At 40.7% G+C, this 20,569-nt stretch overlaps 1 protein-coding gene across 50 annotated transcripts in view; it reads left to right on the forward strand.

Annotated features, from left to right (window-relative positions):
• Positions 1–20,569, forward strand: part of LOC135293390 (collagen alpha-1(I) chain-like) — a 406,941-nt gene that overhangs the window by 27,340 nt on the left and 359,032 nt on the right. For 40 of the 50 annotated variants that reach the window (XR_010355487.1, XR_010355494.1, XR_010355505.1 and 37 more), the window contains one exon: positions 8,319–8,620. The exons of the other annotated variants lie outside the window; for them this stretch is intronic. The gene's annotated coding sequence lies outside the window, so the exon portion shown is untranslated. The remainder of the gene's footprint in view (positions 1–8,318; positions 8,621–20,569) is intronic. 50 annotated transcript variants of the gene reach the window in all.

Raw genomic sequence — 20,569 nt, forward strand, 5'->3', positions numbered from 1 at the left:
ATATAGTCTCCTGTTTACCCTCTGGCTACTTTCCTCCCTCACTTCTCCCCTGAAAAGCTGGGTTAAATTGTGTTCCAATATTTTTGAGTGAATTTCCAAATCACAAAAATATATATTCTTGCTGAAATAATCTATTTTTTAATTTTAAATCCTTTGCTTGGCATTGCCAGATTACCATATGGAACAAGTTCTAATAACCAGCCAAGCTATAAATAAATTCAGCAAGAACATTAAGAGCAAAAAACAAAGAAATCCCTGATCTTCCAAACAGCCTGTCAGGCACCACTTCCATTCCACTTGGGAAAAGAGGAGCAGCTAAGAAGAAAAAATGTAACAAACATCTGCAATTGAAATGACAGCTTTCAAAGTAACATATGTGAGATGGGCTCTAAGAGGTTTCCCCACCACGTCTCTGAAATCCTGTGTCTCCTGACCTTGGGCTGCCTCGCTGTTCATGGAAGTGCCCATACCAGCAGCACTTTGAAAATCCAGATACTTGTTAGTTGGCCTTGCTTGTGTTTTCTGTGCACTGACCATGACTCCTCATTTTCTATATCACTGACTAATTACAGAGGCTTTAGAAAGCCACATCATATCACACCTAAGCAATACATGCCTATGGTGACAGATTTTCCAGTGATGTTCGAAGTCTTGGAAATGTGGGGTTCTTAATGCTGATACACGCAGACAGTTGTTCATTTTTGACTATCTCTCTGGAGCCCAAGAGTAAATGAGATGATATTCCAGTGACTATGTGCTACCTGTGTATAATATGCAAGGATTCTTTTCAAAGATAGCAGAATTAGAGACGGAAATTGATCTTTGATTTTTCAGTCTTCTGCTACATCTTGACCCAATTCTAGCTCCATTGTTTGAAGGTCTGCGTGAGCTGGCTCTATCTGTGCTGCAGCAGTAACATGCTGAAAGGTTTTTCTTGTGCTCTTTGAGTGGAAAGCAAGGATTGTTCTGAATCTTCAGAGAATCTGTATGTGTGAGATTTCACGGCAATGTTATACCATCCTAAACCAGCTCTGAATAAGCACTGCTAGGAGGCAGCTAAAAACCTGTTTGTGATTAATAGTGGTAGATAAGTTGCAGGGTCAGAATTACCTGCTCTCCAGTGAGGCTGCTGCCAGTGATTCTGTGGAAATGGTGAAGGCTGCCAAAGAACAGCGCATGAATGAACAGTTCAGAGGCCCAGCAGTTCACAGCAAAGCTTTGCTTTCTGTCCAGACGGCAGCAAGTTTAAAATAGCCAGTTCCCTTTTCCACACATCATGGCACAATTCCAGAGGTTTTCAGGACTCTGGTGCTTCCAGCAGGGTTTTTGTTAGAGTAAGTGTTTGTCATTTTCATCATTTTTGGAAAAAATGTCTGTATTGTTGGAAAGAAATTTAGCTGAAAGCAGGGCCTTGTGCTTTTTTCCCCCCACTAGGCTAATACAAAGCAGCTGCTGCTGCATCTTCCTCTGAGCAGCCTCAGCACAACACCCTTGGAAATAAGAATGACTCATCTTGATGGGGGTCTTCCTGTTGGGATATTGGAAATAACCACAGTTACTGCAGGGGACTTAAAGTACAGTAATTTGGATGATGGAACTTCAGGCAATGCTGGGCGAGGAAAGGCTGCAATCAGAAAGCTGTCAGAGGCAGCAGAAAGGCCCTGGGGGAAAAGACAAGCAGAGTAATAGGATATGTCCAGAATATTTTTGCTGTTAACTTAAAATATTGTGGAAATAGAATATTGGCTCTCAGTTAAATCACGCAGAGACTTGGAAAAGGGCTTTGAGAAGCACACAGGCATCGTGCAGGATTGCTGCAGCAGCTGTGCCAAACACTGCAGCTAAGTGAAGGTCTCAGGCAGTCCTACAGCAGTAAGCACCCTGCAAAGCTCTCTTTACCTGGTGTGTACAAAAGCCCTGTGCTTTGAGTGTGCTTGAGAGCCAGGTAAATAACAGGACTGCTCTACACAGTCAGCCTTAGCTTCTTGCATTAAACCATCATCTCCTCCTTTCCTTTGCCTTGTCCCTATTGAGACAGAAGTGAATCCTTACGAATTTTTAATGGAAATATATTCATATATACCAGATAGCACATGAGAAGCTCATGTTATGGTCACTGATTTATTGTTTAGTGTATTCATTCAGTCCATTAAAGCTGCAACTGAGTATTCAGGATGATACATATACATTTTGCTGTTTTTTTTTTTTTTTTTTTTTTTTGTTTTCTTTTTTTTTTTTTTTTGTTGGTTAAAGGTTGTTTTTTGTTTGTTTTTTTTCCTTACACAGAAAGCTGTTGGGAGTTTGGGGAAGCTATAACTATAAAGAAATACTTTTGCCGAGTAGAGACCATTACATGAGCTCTCCTCTGCTTGTCTTGATGCCTTGTCCTACTGGACTGTCTTTCTTTCAATTTTTGCAGCAATTCCTGTTCTTCAGTAGCCTCTCTGTCCCTCTTTGTGACTCTGAGCTGCAGAAACATGCCTGGTGAGAGAGCATGTGTGACAGGACACAGGGCTGGAGACTATTAGGCATTAGCAGAATGTGGATAGATAAAATGTAGGAGAATAGAGATAGTGGTGAAGGTAATCTGGCCCCTAAGGAGTTACAGCTGTGCCAATTATCAAGCATTAAGAACAAGCCTGCCCTTAATAGGCCACAGCTGGGTCCAATTAAGAGGGGTATTGTAAAAGAGCAGGTTGGCTGGTTGAGATGTGAGATGGAGTTTGTTGGCTGTGTGGAGAAGAAGGAGTTAGTGCTGTGAGGAGCTGCCCCTGAGAAATCTCCAAGAAGGTATGAAACCTTTGCAACAAGATGGCAACACCAGAAGAAGCTCTCAAACTTGATTTTGTGGTGAAAATCTTTGCAGAAGATACAAATATTCAATTGTTTGGTAATTTTCCAGGATACAAATACAAAATTTTCCCAGGGTATAAACATAAAATCCTGGCTTTTTTTTGGATTCTGTATATTGATCCATAAAAGAATTCACACCCTGGGAAAATGTGTTCTGTGTGCATTGTAAAAGCATGTTCCTGAATCATGGCACTAGGCCTGTTGAATGAATAGAATAGGTGGAATATTGTTGTGTGAAATCACATCAGACTTTAAAAAAAATCGTGGTCTATGACTCAATGATGGGCTAGAAGAATCTTGTGTCGGGTGTGTGTCAGGGAGTGCTGCTGTTCCCAGCAGGATGCCTCTGTCCAGGCTGTCGCTGTCTCCTTGTCAGGTGGTGCTTTGAAGAGTTGACCAGTGTCAAGGGGTGAGGAAATCTCCAAGTAAAGAGAAAATGCTTAAGTTTCAGAGTATATAAAATGAAGGTACAAGATTCTGAAACCAACTTGTGCTGTAACACAAGGACCTTGTATGTCTGGGGGCAAGAGCAGTTTTGGGATGCAGTAAGAGCCACAAAAATCAAACTGAATTTCCAGTGTGCTGTACACCAGGAATCAAGTGCTGCTTGTGCTGTTAATATATGCACAATATAATGATTATTACTACTATAATTAGTAATTTTCATTATAATTAATGTAGTTACAGTGTGAGTCTATTGAAAAAAAAGTTAAATAATGAAAAGGGATGACACAAACCTTGTACTGCAACAAAGTCTAGTGCAATGTAAATTGTTCTATACACAAAAGAAATAATCAAGTTAGCCAACAAGTGCAGTTACATGCTCAAAAAGTTAAATACTGCTTTATGTTTGTATACCAATCACAGAATGACTGAGGAAACTCAGATATCACTCATAAAAAGTTTGACAACTTGGCAAGTAAAAGATATAAGTGATGCTTCACAGTGAAACAATAGTTCCTTTAGATAAGACTTTATGTAATTTTTAACTTATGTAAATACATGAGGATACAAGTCTTATTCAAAGAACTATTTGATTTCTGTCTAAAACCAGGGTTGCTGCTCTTTAATCTGTAAATGATCCTGCATCATGTTGCTATAAAATAAAAATGGACTCTACCACACGAGTTGGATGCTTATAATGTGGCACTGTTTATATAATCTTGTTTCTTAAATACTTCATAGTTTCTTCCATTTGAAATCTGTCTTGCTATAATTTATCTTTTGGGCTTTCAACATTATCTTGCAGTGTGGAATTCAAATTTAAATTAATCATAAATTATGAGGAGAAAACCTTTGTAGCCATGCATTTTCAAATGTCTGTATTGATTGTTGGTCTGAATTCTTTTCACAGAGAAAGCTTTGAGATTTTTTATAACACAAGTTTGCTTTCTCTCTGGCATAATTAATTTTATGGTATGATGTAAAAGGTGCATTTCATTTATTGTACTCAGAAATACTAAACTTTTAAGCTTTTGTATGCTAACCTTTTTCCTTGCTGAAACTTAAAAAAGCTGCTGAGAAAGACCAAAAGAACACCTAAAACTTCAAGTTTAAATATACCATAAAATAAATGAAAATTTGGCTCATAGTGTTCCATCCCATTTCAAAGGCAAAACTTTAATTTAACTTGCTTTAGAGCAATATTGAGAATTTCTTGTATTTTGAGTCATCATTTAAAATAGGAACATCTATGGTTGTCTTCTTCAAACAAGGAAAAAGAAGTAATGCTGTAGTACAGGAAAAAGTACTACTTCTTTCAAATGTATGCACTTGATAGGCTAGTAAGAGAAAACCTTGCACATGGAAGATGAAAGTATTGGAATAACCAAGGAGAGGACAACAGCGTCATTGTGTTTGTGAGTTTCTTTCAGCTCATTTACCTAGCACAACTTTTAAAGTCAGTAATTGATACTGATACATTGGGTAATGGATACTGGCAAATGAATGTCATTTCTGTGGCTACATCTTCCTGATTCTCTTAAACTATTGAATCTCAGGGGAACAGCACAGAAGAGGGGTTAAAAGAACCATTTTCTTAATATAAAATACTAGTTTTTGCTATCTAAAGAAAGGAAAAATAAAAATGAGGAATTTTTCAGCTAAAAAGAATTTCTTCTATTTTTACTGAAACACTGTGTAGCAGAGGACCTCCTTTAAAATCCCTTGAACTAAATATTGAAATACCTTGTCTCCAGCACTGTGGGCTCAACCAGCCCAATCACTTTGTTCTCACAATATAAATCAAAGAAATTAAGAAGGTGCATGGACCACTTGGATCTCAAGCTGTGAGCATGACTTAAACACTATTCCCATTTTTGATCAGAATGAAACTGGACAGTTGTAAGCAGAAAGAAATAGTTTTTCATCTGGATTTGTGTGTTTTAAGTTGTTGGTTTTTTCCTTAAATCCTAATGAAAGTATGTACTCTAATTATTAATGTCTACAGAGAAATGAAGGTCAGCTGCAGTAATAATTATTGGGTTCACACATTATCTAGTATGTAGTTCCTAAGCAACACATTGCACACAGCTATCGTTGCTTGCCAAACAGCAAATGAGAAACAGAAAAGTCTCCAAAATAGCCAAGCTGCAATTGGTGCAGTACCCTGATATACATTAGTGTCATAATGCAACACTGAAGTGTTCATTCACTTTTCCCCAGACCTATATGAAATCATACAGAAAAAAGTGAAGAAACTACTATGTTGAATTGACAAAAGGCTGCTAGTTTTAAACAAGGTGGAAAGTTATATGAAAAAGTGTAACTTTCCACTAGAGATTCTTTAAATAAAATCAATTTAAAATTCTTAATACACGTAGGTTTGAAGTGAAGCAGTACGAATAGTATCATACAGTGTTTGGAAAGATTAATTTTGAATGAAGAAGTTTGACAAAACTCTTTTCAATTTTCCCACAAACACTCCATGTTTTCATACCAAGCCTGATGGAAAGGGGAAGAAGAAAAAGGCAAAACCAGGACTTCTGAAATTTTCTGATGTGTTTTTTCAAGTCTATCCTCTCTCTTTGGAGGGGGTGGGATTCAATTTGGCAAACTTTACTACAGCCTGGAGGTGCCTACTTCTGAGCTATTCTAGGTTCCCTGTGTGATCTGTGGAGAAAAGTAGGCTCTTTTGAGGGGTGACTCATATAATCTATTTCAAACACCTACTCTCAGAGAAGATGTCCATGCAGGAGCCAAGGGTGTCTGGCTCAGATGTGTATGTCTACACTTGGCCAGATGAATCTTACTCAGTATGCCTATGCTGTAGACTGCCAAGAAACAAGATAAATTTAGCTGTATAGAGCTCCGTGCTGTCACAGTGAAGTTTTTAAAAGCTAGCTCAGGTATTTCTGACTTCACCGTTACCTAGAATCAAGACAAAAACTTTCCAAACAATATTAAGAGGGGTAAGATAAAAAGCAGTTCTTCAATGGAAGCTTTCAGATGCACGAATACAGCTGCATGCACATAGCCATAGGATTTCTGCAATTTTAAAAAGGTTAATTAATTACTCTATCTAGCAGGTGCATCCAAGGAGAGATCAGTTGCCCCGGTAACCCACCCTTGTGTCTGCCCCTTGGGGTCCAGGGGTTTCTTTGCCCCATATCTTATGTCTCTCAAAAACTGGTGAAAACAAGATGTCCTTGTCAGAAATTATCTTCTTGAGAATAAGACTCAACAGAACTTCAAGGATGTGTTAGAAAGGCTGTGTTATTCTAAAATGTGAGAAAGGGCAGAAGAAGTACTAGAGACTATACAACTATATATTAAAAAGTTGCAAATATATGAAAAAGCTAGAAGTCCTTAGGCATCACCACAAAGTAGTCTTCTGTAAGACAGCATTCACTCAGGTGTTTCGGGCTCGTTTTCCACAGCTGCCACCTCTGACTGGTGGGAGAAAGCCATTGTGCTGTCAGGGAACTCTGGAGCCACCACAGTGTGGCACTAAGGAAACCAGGGATACCTGAATATACCTGGTGAAGAGATTCCTGTAGGAGTTAAGATATGATGTCACTTCTGTCCTGGTGAAACAGCTGCTACGGTCTGAGTCCAGTTGTGATACTGATGTTTTAAATGCCTCTGAAATCCTTCCGGCACAGTCAGAGGTCTGGACATGCTGCCTGTGAGGAGTGAAGAAGCACAATCTTTTTATTTTGACAAAGAGAAGGTTGGCACGCTATTTTATCGTGGTTTAAGAGTTGCTACATAGTGACATTTTTTGATACAGGATGACAATTTAATCTGGTGAATGAAAGCATGATGCTACTCAATCTCTAAAACCAGATTATTTCAGGTGACAAAAAAGAGGATTTTTTACAGCAAAGCTAAATAACTGCTGGAATAACTTTATCTAGGAGTTTCATAGATTATTCTTTTCCTTGAAAATCCTTTTAAATCTAGATATGATACAGCACAATGAACTCTTACTGCTTTAATGAAGGAATTAAACAGTGAAATGTTGTGGTCTGTGAAGTGAAACTCTAAAGATATCCCTTTTGGCCTAAAAAGCTGTTTAATGGGCCCAATGCAGCATTGGATCTCAACCTCTCCCAGTCCTGCAAAATCTGCATTTCAAAAAGGGCTATGCAGCCTTTCCCATTTCCAGTACAATTACTGTCAATCACTTGGTCCTATCTTCCTCACATTATGTTCCTTTAATAAGGTTTTTGATCTGAAAATGTGCTCAGTGAACTCACTTTCTGTGAGCTGGACTCCTTATATAGAAAGGTAGATAAGGGAGCTGGAGAAGCAGAACCTGCTGGAGCTGAAGGTCATGGCTGCAAGGTATGGCACAGGGCCTAACTCTGAGATGTTTTGCTTTTGTTACCAATTCTCTGCTGGATTTTTTATTTTTTTAACATTATGGACCAGAAAACCTTTATTAAGCCAAATAGAAATCCATTTAATTTTGACAGAAGAAAATTAATACTTCTCTTTAACTCCAGTCAACGAATACAGATCTTTGTGTTAGCAAACTAGTTTGTCTTTGCTTCTCAGACTGGGAGGAACCTGAATTTCTGCTTTGCACCACTCTCTGGAGGATGCTCTGTTGATAGCTAAAATAATAGGATATGAGTCTTTGCCAAAACTATGGTATTAAATGTCCATCTCTCCCTGGCCCTTCCCCCCACCTGTGTATCCTCAGTGCCAGTGCTTATGTGAATTTGTCTCTCTTTCATTCTCTTTCTTGCTCAGACTTTATTGAGGCTGAATAAGATCTTTGCCACACTGAATTTCTCATCCCATCAGTTAAATATATTTATCCTTTGAAGAACTTTGGCTTAGGCAGAACTACAGTGTTTCTGTTAAAAACTACAGAATTACAATTCTATAACATCTACTTTGTTTCACAAGCGTTTCCATATATAAATGCATTTAAAATAAGATTTTATAGAAGAGGAAAACCTGTAGTAGTTAAGATTTAAGTTTTTTCACTGGTCCCAATGATTTCTCTTTGACAGAATGGCAATATCAGTCATCCAACACTGATCTGCACAACTGAAGGGCTTTGAAAAACACTTCATCTGGAAATCAGACCTTTTCCAAGATGACTTTCAGATGACACTGCATCGTGTCTTCAGGAAGGGCTGCTTCTGCACGGGAGTGAAGGGAGCACTCTTCATCTTTCCTTCCTGGCCCACTTGCTTGGTGTGTTCCTGCTTGTCTTGTCCATCACACCTGCTGGCTGCTTGAGGCCAGGGTTTCAGTTCATTCCTCACTACTTCTACTCCGGAGCGAGGAGGTGGATAAATTCCTAACTAAGGTACTTTTCTTACATTTCTGTTCCTTGGGGTCCTCTTTTTCCTTGCCAAAATGCCTTTTGATCTACCTCTCCCAGCCAAAACATTTGTGAAATGTGATGACCCCTCACAATGCTCTTACTCCTGGCTGTCAGCTTTGAAACAGACAGTGGTGCTGATAAATTAAATCTGCCGTGGTGTTGTAAGGGTATGAATAATGCTGGAACTTAGGCTTTGGAGTGATTTTTTAGCGAAGAAGGGCTTACATTTCTACACTTCATGAGTGAAATATTGACAAATCATATAAAATAACATTGTGCAACTGAGAATAAAATTAGGATATGTCATGTGTTCCTTTTATAACAATATATAGGAATTTCATAAAGGAGATGAATAAAGTAAGAGAACAGAGTTAAAGTGTCCACTGTGGTAAGAAAGCAGTGAAACTTCCCAGAGTCTGCAAAACTCTTGAATTAAAGAGATGCTGTACATTTTACACTGTACTAAAAGAAAGTGTAATGGCTGCACATTAGCTTTGGAGTGATGCAAATTGCACCGTTAATGCCATCTTTGCATTTAGATTTGTAACTGCTTCTTGTTCTACCAAAATATAACTACATTTTTACTCCTGCTTGCTTTATCAAACCAGCTTGAATTTAGGAGAGGAACTTAGCTTGTCTGTTTAGCTTGCATATTATTAGCAAACATTGCTAGTAACATGGGAGTCATCTACACTAAGCTTGATGTCTGAGCCTAAGTCTATTGCCCTCCCATTTGTAAGCAATGAAGTGAACAGACAACTCCAGAAGGTGATGACTCTTATGATAAGTCAGCTCAGATAAGGAAGATTAATTGCTCTTTTCAGGTGCTTTTTTCAATTATCAGCTAGGAAAAAGAAGAATAGCCTAGGCTTAAATCTTTCTTTGTTTCTTTCTCTGTCTTTTTTAGGCACCTCAAGTAACACAGATAACCCCATGTTTTGTCATCCATCAATGGAACAGCTTTTGGGTCATGTTAATTTTTATCAGATAAGGTTAATTTGTATCATTGCAACTATTTATGGTAATATGCTTGTTTTGCAAAAGAAGTTCAGGGAAAGGAAAGAAAAGGAGAAAAATGTTGAAGTGACCTAATATAGTGTTTTCTGATTTGTTTGGATATCCCTCAGAGGAGCAGTAGCAGCCCCTTTACATACAGAAGAGGGTTCAGTGGGTCAACAAGGGCTACACTGAGGGAATCAGTGAAGAACTCGAAGGGCAGGTGTAGCACAGAGCAGTGTACAGCTGTTTAAAAACAGGGATAGAGATGACTGAGCCAGAGTCTTCCTGGTGGTGTCAAAAAGTAGGGCAAGGGATAAATGGCTGCACTGAAGCTTGCAGGGTTCAGATTAGGTATGAGGAGAAGCTTTATCTCTGGGTGGGTGGTGCCATCTTTGCCTGTCAGAGTATTCAAGACTGAGCAAGACAAAGCCGTGGCAGAGCTCAGCTGTTGCTGGCAGCACTCCTGCTTTGGGTCAGGCAGGAGGCTGCTCTGGGTGACCACTGGAGGTGTCTTCCAACCAGTGTCCTTGTGACTTGCTTCTCTTTAAGGAAAGCAATCTCTTCCTGTGGAGTTCAGTCCTCAAGGTCTGGAGCCTGACCCCAGTGTCCTGTTCCCAGCCCTGCTGTGCTTCTCATCCCGTGAACTCCCGAGGCATCTGTGCAATATGTGGATGTGCTCTGGCTGTTCCCAGCTCATGGAGCATTTGCAAAATGCTCCTAATAGCACCGTGTGATTCCACTTAGGACACTGCCCTGTGACACCTGTGTTCCAATCCCTGCTGTGATCAATACCAATGAAACACCTGGAATTAGATTTTCCATGTGTAATGTGGGTGTGCTTTACAGACTAGCCCATCGTTTTTTTCTGGGGAAAAAAACAGAAACAAAAAGATCTTCTTAGGGTTTCAGTTTTCCCTAACTGAGGAGCTAGTTTATAGGATAGGGACAACTTATGTTTACTTTTCTCTAAAATACAAACTGTGATTGCAGAATCTTAATTTCCTGTTGGAATTCTGAAACTGGGCAGTATCCCAATTATAAAATATGTAGCAAGTCTGATCACTTTAAAACAGCAGCCACTTAGAAATGTGGAGAATCTTGAAAAAAAAAATAGGGAGAACACTGATACATGGAACTGGAAAGTGCCACCTTAGCATTGATTTTCAACATGAAAGGGCATCTTGAAGTCTTCCATAGCTTGCATTGTCATCTTGATATTTTCTTCTATGTCATTATTCTTCACCTATTTTAGATGATATAAACAAATGCACTTCTTTTGAATGTTATCACTTTAATTCCTCTTCATCTTGAGTTCACTGCAAGAAATGATATTTTTTTCTTATTGAAGAAAATGCAAAATGATCACAGTGTTTCAATAGTACAATCAATATATTTGTTTAGTTAGTTATATTAGTGGTGTGGTCTCTTGATTTCCAGACTAAGAATAATACAATGTGTATTTTTAAATACCAGTTTATTATACCTTGACATATTGAAGAATTTTACTGAAAGAACTCTTGAATCTTTTTCTTCAACGGTCCATCAACCTTGTAGACTGTTCTGGTTCTTTGCCTTCAGAGAAGTTGTTTTATGTTTGGTTGATTTGAAACTGCATTTTGATTTTATTGATCTAGCCAGTGACTATACAACTTACAGACCCCTATCACTGCACTGTGATACTGAACATTATGCTTTGCTTCCAGCAAATAAAGCCAGTGAAAATTTATGTACCTTTAAGGCAAATAGGAATCTTACATTGTCTGTGTGCACTTAAAAGAATAGTGAAAGTTTTCCCATTCAATTCCTTTTCCTGAGCTTTGTTAGTGCAGTCTCATGTAATCTGACTCTGTCACACAGTTTCTTATTTCACTTTGTAATGATCCCCCTTGTATGGGGGGATTCAGAAAGAGGCAAAAGAAAACAAAGGTGGGATGTTTTTACCTTTTGAAATACCTGGAAGAGTGCATTGGAGGATGGGGAAGGGAAGCAGGGTCCTCCCTGTATGACACAGGTTGGTAGGCTGAAGGACAGAGCTACTGTTCAGAAGCATCAGGCAGTCTGGCCAAAATGGCCAACAGCAGAGGCAAATACCAGTATAGGCTGGGGCAGCCTTTTGGAAGAGGAGTGTGGGTCCTGCTGGACAGCAGAGCAGTGTCCCTGGTGGCCATGGGGGCCACGGCAAACTGGCAGCTCTTAAACAAGGCTCATGAGGCTTCATCTGGAGTCCTGTGCCTGTGGGTGGTCAGAATCAACTGGAGATCTATTCCATGGCTGTGTAAACCCTGTGCTTTAACACACCAGTGTGGATGTGAGCAATACCTGCTGTGTGTGCAGAGTGGAACCTGCTGGGGTGTGCCCTGAACCACAGGAATCCCCAGTGGTCATTGCTGGAGAGTGACAGAGCAAGCGAGACAGCAAGCTAGGAAAGTTGAGTAGGGAGGGTAAGTTCTAGATGTTCTGGTGTCTGAAGCAGATTTTTATGAACAGCCTGACTCCTACAGCTCACAGATGCAAGGGGTGATGCAATCAGGAGACTTCTTTTAAAAGGGAAGGGAATATTGCTAACAGGCTGTTAAAATCTGGATTCCAGATCAGGCTGATTTCCCCCAGAGGTCTTGATTTTTCTCCATAAACTACAGATGGTGTGTAGGACAACAGTTTCTAAATGGGGTGTCACATCTATGTTTATAAAGCTAGGCAAGATGAATCTAGGTCAGTTCTGGGCTGAGTTTTGTCAGTAATATTGCAATCAAGATTAAAGCTCCAGAGAGTTTACATTCACTTTCTACTCTGTTCTCAATTGCACCCTTTTGGCACAGTCTGACTCACCACTAAACTTTTAAATGTCAGTCCCCAACTTGTTAAATCACATCTCTAACTCCAAAGCAGGGAAACTAATTTATTTAAAATAATTAAGCGTCAAATTTAGTCTTTTCCTCCTCCAAAAACTGGAATGAAGCAGACCGAGAAAGACTTGGTTTGTAACAGTTGATTGTGGCTAGTGCACAGCCTATCTGTGCTGAAGAGGACATCAGTAGCAGTAGTAAAGGTTATTCATCAAATGTGCAAGATGAGGCCCAATTTGCATATGAAAATTAGCTAAAGATGTGAGGACAGCTACCTCAGCTATCAGTGACACCAGAGGTTTGAGATCACTGCTTCAGGGGCTGTATCCTCAACTGTCTGGCACACTGATGGAGCTAAAGTGAGGTCCTTTCTTGCTTGGCACTTGCTGCTGCTTTTTGCTTTGTTCTGGGGTCATCTGTCCTGTCTGCCCTGACACACACTGTCACCTAGTGCCAACTAGATGGCACAGGAGGGATGGAAGGTTATCCTGAAGGGCTCAAGCCCACCAATACAGGGCTCCTGCTCTGCCAGCAGATCAGGGGAGATTTGGCGCCTCTTCTAAGTGTTTTTGGTCTGTGGCTGAGCTGCCAGCTGTCCTGGACACTGGGAAGATGTTTGGCCCAACAGATCTTACATCTCCTCATGGCTTTTGTGGAACCATATTTTTGGTGCACTAGGAGCTGTATAACCACTACTGCAAGCTGAAGTTTGGCTGCAGGCAGAGCTAAACAAAGTCAGACCAACACCCCAGGTGTGTCCTGACTGGGCTGTCCTGTTCCTTCCAGCCTCCATAACAGAGCTCTCCTTTCCTCCCCCAGTTATCTTTTAGTGTCAGCAGGGTCCTGATCGAAAAGAAATAGAGGAGCACCCCAGGGTGTTTGTTTTCAGCTGTACCCAGACTTGAGCAGGCATTGGCTGGACTGCAAATTCTTGTGACATTCGCTGAAGTCTTTCAGAATATCTGGATCTGTGTTTTTCTACCCCCTGCAGTTCTGGTATGTTGTCAGTGTCTGCAAATTCTAGTTTTCATTAGAAAATGCTTGACTACTACTGAACTGTGATGAGTCTCTAGAAACTATGACCCAGCTACATATGTTACTGCCAAAATAGATAATGACAGTTCCTAAAATGCTTCTCTCAATATTTAAAAATAAAATGCAGGCAATTCTGCATTGAGCATCTGATACAAGAAACAACTTAAGTGCTGAAACATGTGTTGTTATTCTCAAAGCAACAAGTCTGTCCAGATCCTCTGCCTTAGAGCATAAAGGACTGTACTAGGCATATAAACCAAAGGCAGGCTAGGCTTTTCTAGCTCCGTTGTGCATGTCAGAGCCAATCCCATAGGAAAACATGGCACAGTGTCTCTGTGACTCCCTGCTTTTCCATGGGGAGGACTGTGACATAACCAGTAGAAGCAGAGTTGACAGGGATGGTGGTAAAACATACGTATGCCAGAAAGACTTGGAGCAGAACACCCCCCCCCAAGGAACAGGGGCCTTCAAGGAGTCCAGCCTGCTGAAGGCCAAGAGTTGCAGGCATTGTCCTTGGGGCATACTGGCAAGAATGGATTCTGAATGATAAGTGTGGAGAGCAAAGCTGTCCTGGTGTGGAGTGGTTTTTCTCCCTCTTTTCCTGCAGTATGTTTTAACTGGAAGGCTGTCCCTGATGAAAAGGGACAGGGGATGCTGAGGGCTGCCTACATTGGAAAGACCCCCTGGTCTTACCTGCACACTGGCATTACTGCTGTCTAGCCAGCATTCTGGGCTTGTACATGGCATGTACAGAGAATTTGGGTGAGATCTAAGGGAGGATGCAGTTGGTGCCTGCATGGTTGGCCCTCTGGTGGCCTGTGCTGACTCAGTGCCTGAAGCTGTGCAATGTGAACTTGGATAAGGTGCTCCTGCCTGGGATGCTTTGCAAGGGAAGTGTTTGAGTCATGCACTTCTGGTAAGGGAGCAGTATTGACTGCTATGGGGCTTGGTGTGATGCTGTAGTGAGTTTCAGTATCTTTTGCAAGACCCAGTAAAGGGAAGAGTTTTCCACATTGTGGACTTCAGCCTGGAGAACAGAAAACACCTGTCAAACTCCATTTTCTGATACATATTCATAACTTGTTAGAGCAGGTCCCACTCTGTCACAAAAATGACCTTTGTGTGTTATACATCTATTGTTCTTTGCTGCACAAAGTCAGTACTGCCAGCTGCTGTAGTCCCTAATGGAGCTGTAACTGTAGCTGTAGGAGGTTTTGTTTTAGCCCCAAAAGTAAAGAAAAGACCTGACTGTTAAGCATAAAAGGATGTGTGTTTATTGCTGGCCTTGCTATGTAGCCTGAGTAGCCATGGAAAAGCACCACAGGATGTGTTCTGCCAGGAAGGGCTGCCACGAAGGTTAATTTTCCCAAGAAGTGGAAGATGGTTGAACTCACTTCTGTTTACTGAGGAAAGCCTTGTGCAAACAGCTGCCACATTCTAGCAAAATTTACAGCCTCTGAAATATCTAGCTTTCTGGAGCCTCAGAGGCTTACAGTGCTAAACTCATTGAAACAACTGCTAATGAGTTAATTACAGTGGATTCTTTAGTTAAAATTGCTGCCAGAGACTTGAATGTTTCAGATAACTCTGCTGGCAAGTGGATTACTCTGCTGGGCAGATCTTTGCCTGATTTATGACTCTTCCACAATCACATGGAAGAGTCACTACTGCCTGATTGTCCCCAGAATTCAGCTCTGGTTTTATCGGTTTCATAAAAATCATATTTGATTCTGAAGGGATTTCATATGTGCTGCAGTGCACTGTGAACCACCATCACAAACAGCTATTCTGTGATTCTTGTCTGAAAGCTCCCTGCATGGCAGCTCTTCCTGTGAAACATAAACAGCTATCCATCACCCATGAAACGTGAGGCATTGAGAGGCTTCCAAAGAAAAATTAAGCTAGTTCATATCCTCTGAGGGTCGTTTGGTGCAAAATGTCAAGGATTTTGTCCTTTTGCCCAGACAAAAAATATTTGTTGTGTAAATCAATAGTTGAACTCCTTTCTTGTGTGAGTATCCACTATCAAGTATCTTCTTGATACTTAAAATGCCTATTTAGAAATTATCTGTTTTGGCTTTTTATAGTTACAGAGATTTTAGTCCAGAAATATGTTGACTCTGGCTCCTTTCTTATAAATAGCAAGCATATGATCAAACCTCTTGAAACAGCAAAAATCAATTCAAAAGCCAGGTTTCAGTCTTACTTTGGATGCTTTTCCCCAGCAAAAATTGCAGCTGTGGGTGTTGAGCCCTTTGGAGACATTCTCAGACTTCCCAGACTCCTGCAGTAAAGCCTCTAGCTCTTCTGCCAGGTTTGGTTAAATATTTTCAGTTAACTTTTTGATTAAGGTCAATGAATATCTTCTTTCCACCTTGGCTCAGCAAGAATAGCATCTCAATTTCTCTCCTGTCCAATTAGGTGTACCTTTGACCTGATGACTGAATCATTAGGCAAGGTCCTACAAGCTTTTTCATTCAAAAAAGGAATTGATACAGAGTCTGCATTTTTTTTTACCACTACAAATCTGTTATTTCAAACACCTACAAAATTCCATTTCTCTGAATAGAGTAGGAGTCTTGTTTTGGCCATAGTTCCACAACCCTTTCCAGGCTGCAGTACTTCTGTAAAAGTTTCTCTCATCTTATATCCATTTTTATGGGCTTTCATTGCTGTTCTCCCGTGTGTGTGTGCACAGGGCACATCTGCAGCCAGCACTACTGAGTTGCTTATGGTGTTCAATCCCTGAGCAAAGCTGTCTATCTCATCTTCCTTATGACAGCTTCAGCTGGCTGTGTCTCAGCATAAGTCTGTTATTTACATGCTGAGCTGTTAAAATTCTTCTTGCCTTTGACACTTTGCTGCTGCTTAGAGAAATACCTCTGGTGATTGTGCATCAGGAAGAAGTAAATACTTGTCTACAGAAGACATTGAATTGTCTCAGTCCCAATGAATCATGTCTTCTTGTGTGTTTAGTTATGCTTCTTCTACAATAGGCCTTCTATTATGATTTCTGTAGCAGGCTTCAGAAAGCCATGTGATACTTGTTTGAAGTGCTTGAAGTGTTTAAATCCAAAAGCTAAACTAAAAAGGCTTGTGAAGATAAACTACATAGACTTCTGAAATTGTTCAATAAATTGGTTGTCTCTTAAACATGCGAAAAAAAGATGTGTCAACATTTGACAACTGTAGTCTCTGCACAATGAGAAGGGCTAGAGAATGACTTCCACATGGCTTCCAGCTGAATAGTTGAGCAGGTTTCCTATTTAAAAATTTGCAAGTTTTATCTGAAAATGGCAAAAGATTAAGTAGATTAGGTATAGGAGTAAAAGAAATCCCTCAGCATAATGTCCCAGAATATTTGAAAAAGTTCCCTCCCAACCAGCTTTCTGATGTTGCCTTTACATTCCTAGCTGGTTGGCTGAGTAGTTTGCAACTTCTACAAATGCTTGGACATTAGGGAGGAAAAACTTTCTCTCTTTCCTGCACACTGTGCAGAAAAATAAGCAGAGGACAAGTGAAAATGACCTCAAGCTGCACCAGGGGAAGTTTAGATTTGACATTAGGAAAGATTTCTTCACAGAAGAAGCTGTCAAACATTGGAATAGGGCTCCCAGGGATGTGGTGGAGTCAGCATCCCTGGAGCTATGTGCAAGATGTGTAGATGTGACACTTGGGGACAGGGTTTTGTGGTGGACTTGGCACTGCAAAATTAACAGTTGGACTCAATCATCTCACAGGTCTTTTGCAATCTGAATGTTTCTATGATTCTGTGACAAGTTTTGTATTGTCTTTTGGCACCTGGGACCAGACTGGCTGTGCCCATGTACTGCAGCAGGCAGGGTGTCACCAGACTGAGGGGCTGATCCTCCCCATCCGCTCAGCACTCATGAGACATATCTGAGTTCTGGGTTCAGTGCTGGGCTCCCCAGCACAAGAGAGACATGAATATACTGGAGCAAGTCCAGTGATAGGCCACAAAGAAGATTAAAGGACAGGAGCATTTGTCATATAAGGTGGGCCTGAGAGAGCTGGGACTCATCTCTGGAGAAAAGTCAGGGCATCTTACCCACTGGCATAAATACCTGCTTGGGTTGGGATGAGCGAAGTAAAGATGACAGAGCCAGACTCTAGTGCCCAGTGACAGGACAAGAGGTACTTGTCATAATTTGAAACACAGAAAGTTCCACTTAAACGTTTTCTCAAAGGCTGATCAAACACTGGCACAGGTTGCCCAGAGGTTGTGAAATTTCTGTCCTTGGAGTAGATGTTCTCCTGTGCTGCCTTCCTTCCTCAGCAGGTATAGTAAGCTCTGTTTTGTTTTGTTACTTTTGCAAAAATGACACTGCAACCCTCGTGTCAGTACCAGAGAGGATTCACCTGCAGCTGGTGTTTGTGACATTTGGTAGTTCAGTCTAGCAGCTGAAATAGCCACGCCCATGTTGAGCTGACAAGACTGAAAGGTATTTGTTTAGTGAAAAGGTCGTTTTTGATATCTTTTCACCTATGCCATAAAAATAAAGCCAGTCCCTAACTAGGGTGTCTTAGCTCCACCTTTGTGTGTTTACTCCCCCTTTTTCTGTGTATTTTTCTGTCAAAAGTCAGTTCATGAACTCAAGAGCAAGGTGCACCATTAGCTTAGCTGTACTGTTCTAATTAATGATTTTGGAAAAAAAGGTGGACCTGCCTAAAACTGGCTCATTACCAGTGTATTACAATGTCCTGACAATTATGAAGCAAAATCCATATTCACAACCTCCAATAGTTCTTCTACAGCCACTGCTGCTATTTGCTTGACAAACCCCAATAAATTAGCAATTTGGCAACTGCTCTGTCACCTACATACAGTTGATCAGTAGTCTCTTGCACAATGCTTTGGTGGAAGCAGCAAGGGAGTGGCATGTTGTTTATCACAGGAACCACAGTCCCCAATGTTTCATTGCTGTGGCTGCCTCTCCACAGTCAGTGATGCACTGTTCATCAGTGAGTTGCACTCACTGCTGATTCAACTCCACCATCATCACAAATATTATTTTTTGTGATAATATTATGAGGCAGTGTCTGTAGCAGGGGCTATAAAAGTGTTAAGATGGGAACAAGGAAGCTGATGTATTGTCTTGAGCTCAGGGTTGTACAACAGGACTACAAAGCAAGCCTGTGCTGGTCCAGCTTGGATTCCTACTAGGGCTGGCTGGCATCTCCCTGTGTCAGGTTTGTATTGTAAGCTCAAGCACTGGGGCTTGTTCCCAGTCTCCAGTCTTCCCTTCCCATAAAAAGAAAGATGGAAGAGTGGCAGCCCAAGGTGTCACGGTCTTCTCCGGGGCATGTTGTACACCTTTCAGACAGTGCACAGGGGATACCTGGCCTCATGTGCCTGAAACCTGCAGCTGAGGTCAGCAGGAGGACTGGCATGCACTCTGTGGCTCCCATCCCCAGGTGCAGCTCCCATTGCAGGTGCAGCTCTGCACTTTGTGCCCCAGTGCAGGGAGAGGGTTAAACATTGGCAGTTGGCCCACTTGCATTTGTGTAACACCATTTCAAAGTGTGCTAGCTTTTAGTTCTAGTGTAATGTTAAGCATTTCAAGCCTGCCCCTGGGAAAGGCTCTGTGCCTGCATTTTCCTGCAGAGCCTTTTGGTCCAGAAGGGATACAGCACTTGTGGAAGCTGGACTGTGTGGGAACAGTTGGCCTTGCACTCCTAGCACTCTATTTTAGTATACTGTTCAGTAAATAAACACTGTGAACATAAAAGACTGCCACATTGCTATATGAGAAGACTTTCAAAGGTGAAAATGGTGCCAACTGAAATAAAGTGAGCTTCAGCTGTACAGAACTGAATCTTCAACAGGGTTTTTCTTACAGAGAATTATTTTTTCCATCAGTCTGGTAGTTTGAAATGTTGCAGCTTTCATTTCAGGGAAACATTCATTAAGAAGTCATAGCTGGGTATCTGTTAGGTGGTTGGTGAAACAAAGTTTATTAACTGATCCATATCCAGAAATTTTATTAAAATCCAAGAATTTTATGTAATATTGTATTTCTAAGATATCAGATAATTCTAAGCCCAAACATTTTAATACAGGGCAAGTCTTCAAAAATCATGGCTATCCTTTTAAGTGGAAATTTCCATAAGCATATTCAGTAGCTGCTATAAAAATAATGTGAAAATAGTAATTTGTGATTTTTGGTTAGGAAAAGAAAGAAAAGTTGATCTAACCTCTATAATTTCAGGAATTAGTTATTTTCCAAAAGTTTCTTTTTTCAATCTTCTTACACTGTCTTCCTATGGTACAATGAATTATTAGCTTGAGGATATAAGAAGAAGCTGGTAATATCACCTGTGCTGCTGCTGCAAGTCAAATGTTCACGAGCAACAGCAAAAACCCCCACTGAAGTGCAGGAGGACAAGGAAATTTGCTGGAATGTTGCTTTGCACTTTTTGTGACCACCAGCTCCTGTACAAAGCTGAGTACTGAATATTAGCCAACTGTCCTTTGTGAAAGTCACTTAAAAGAAAGTGCAGAATGAAGCATCAACATTTAGAATTTTGAAAACTGTTAGTAAGGGGAATAAGAATGGATTTCTCAAGCCTTTGCTTGTAAATGGACCCATTCAGCTGTCTGCATGGATCCAGAAATGAATCTCAGTTCAAGGATTTCTTATGAACCCTCCATTAGACTTAAGAAGGGTTTTGAAAACTTATTTTTAGACAGTAAAGGACAGAAGTGATCAGCAGAATGATGGAGTCTGACCTCCTGCATAATCCTGCACCTCCTCCACAGCAGGACATGAGCTGCTTTTTGTAATGAGATGAAGTGAAGCCAAAATTTGGAGCAGTGGTTGTTGTATCTGTTTGAGTGGCTGTGTTGGGTATATGCCTCCCTGGATTTGGAAATTGACCCTGAAAAACTTAAGGGTAGCTAGACACATTAAATTTCTCTCCGAGGATTGTATAACAAACATTTCTAAGCCTGACACACTCTGTGTGGCACAGGAAAAACTCCACAGTTAGTTTTATTGCAGATATTACTGTGGGTCTCAGAACAGTTGCA

Source organism: Passer domesticus, chromosome 2, assembly GCF_036417665.1.
Source record: "Passer domesticus isolate bPasDom1 chromosome 2, bPasDom1.hap1, whole genome shotgun sequence".
In the NCBI taxonomy this organism is placed as follows: Eukaryota; Metazoa; Chordata; class Aves; order Passeriformes; family Passeridae; genus Passer; species Passer domesticus.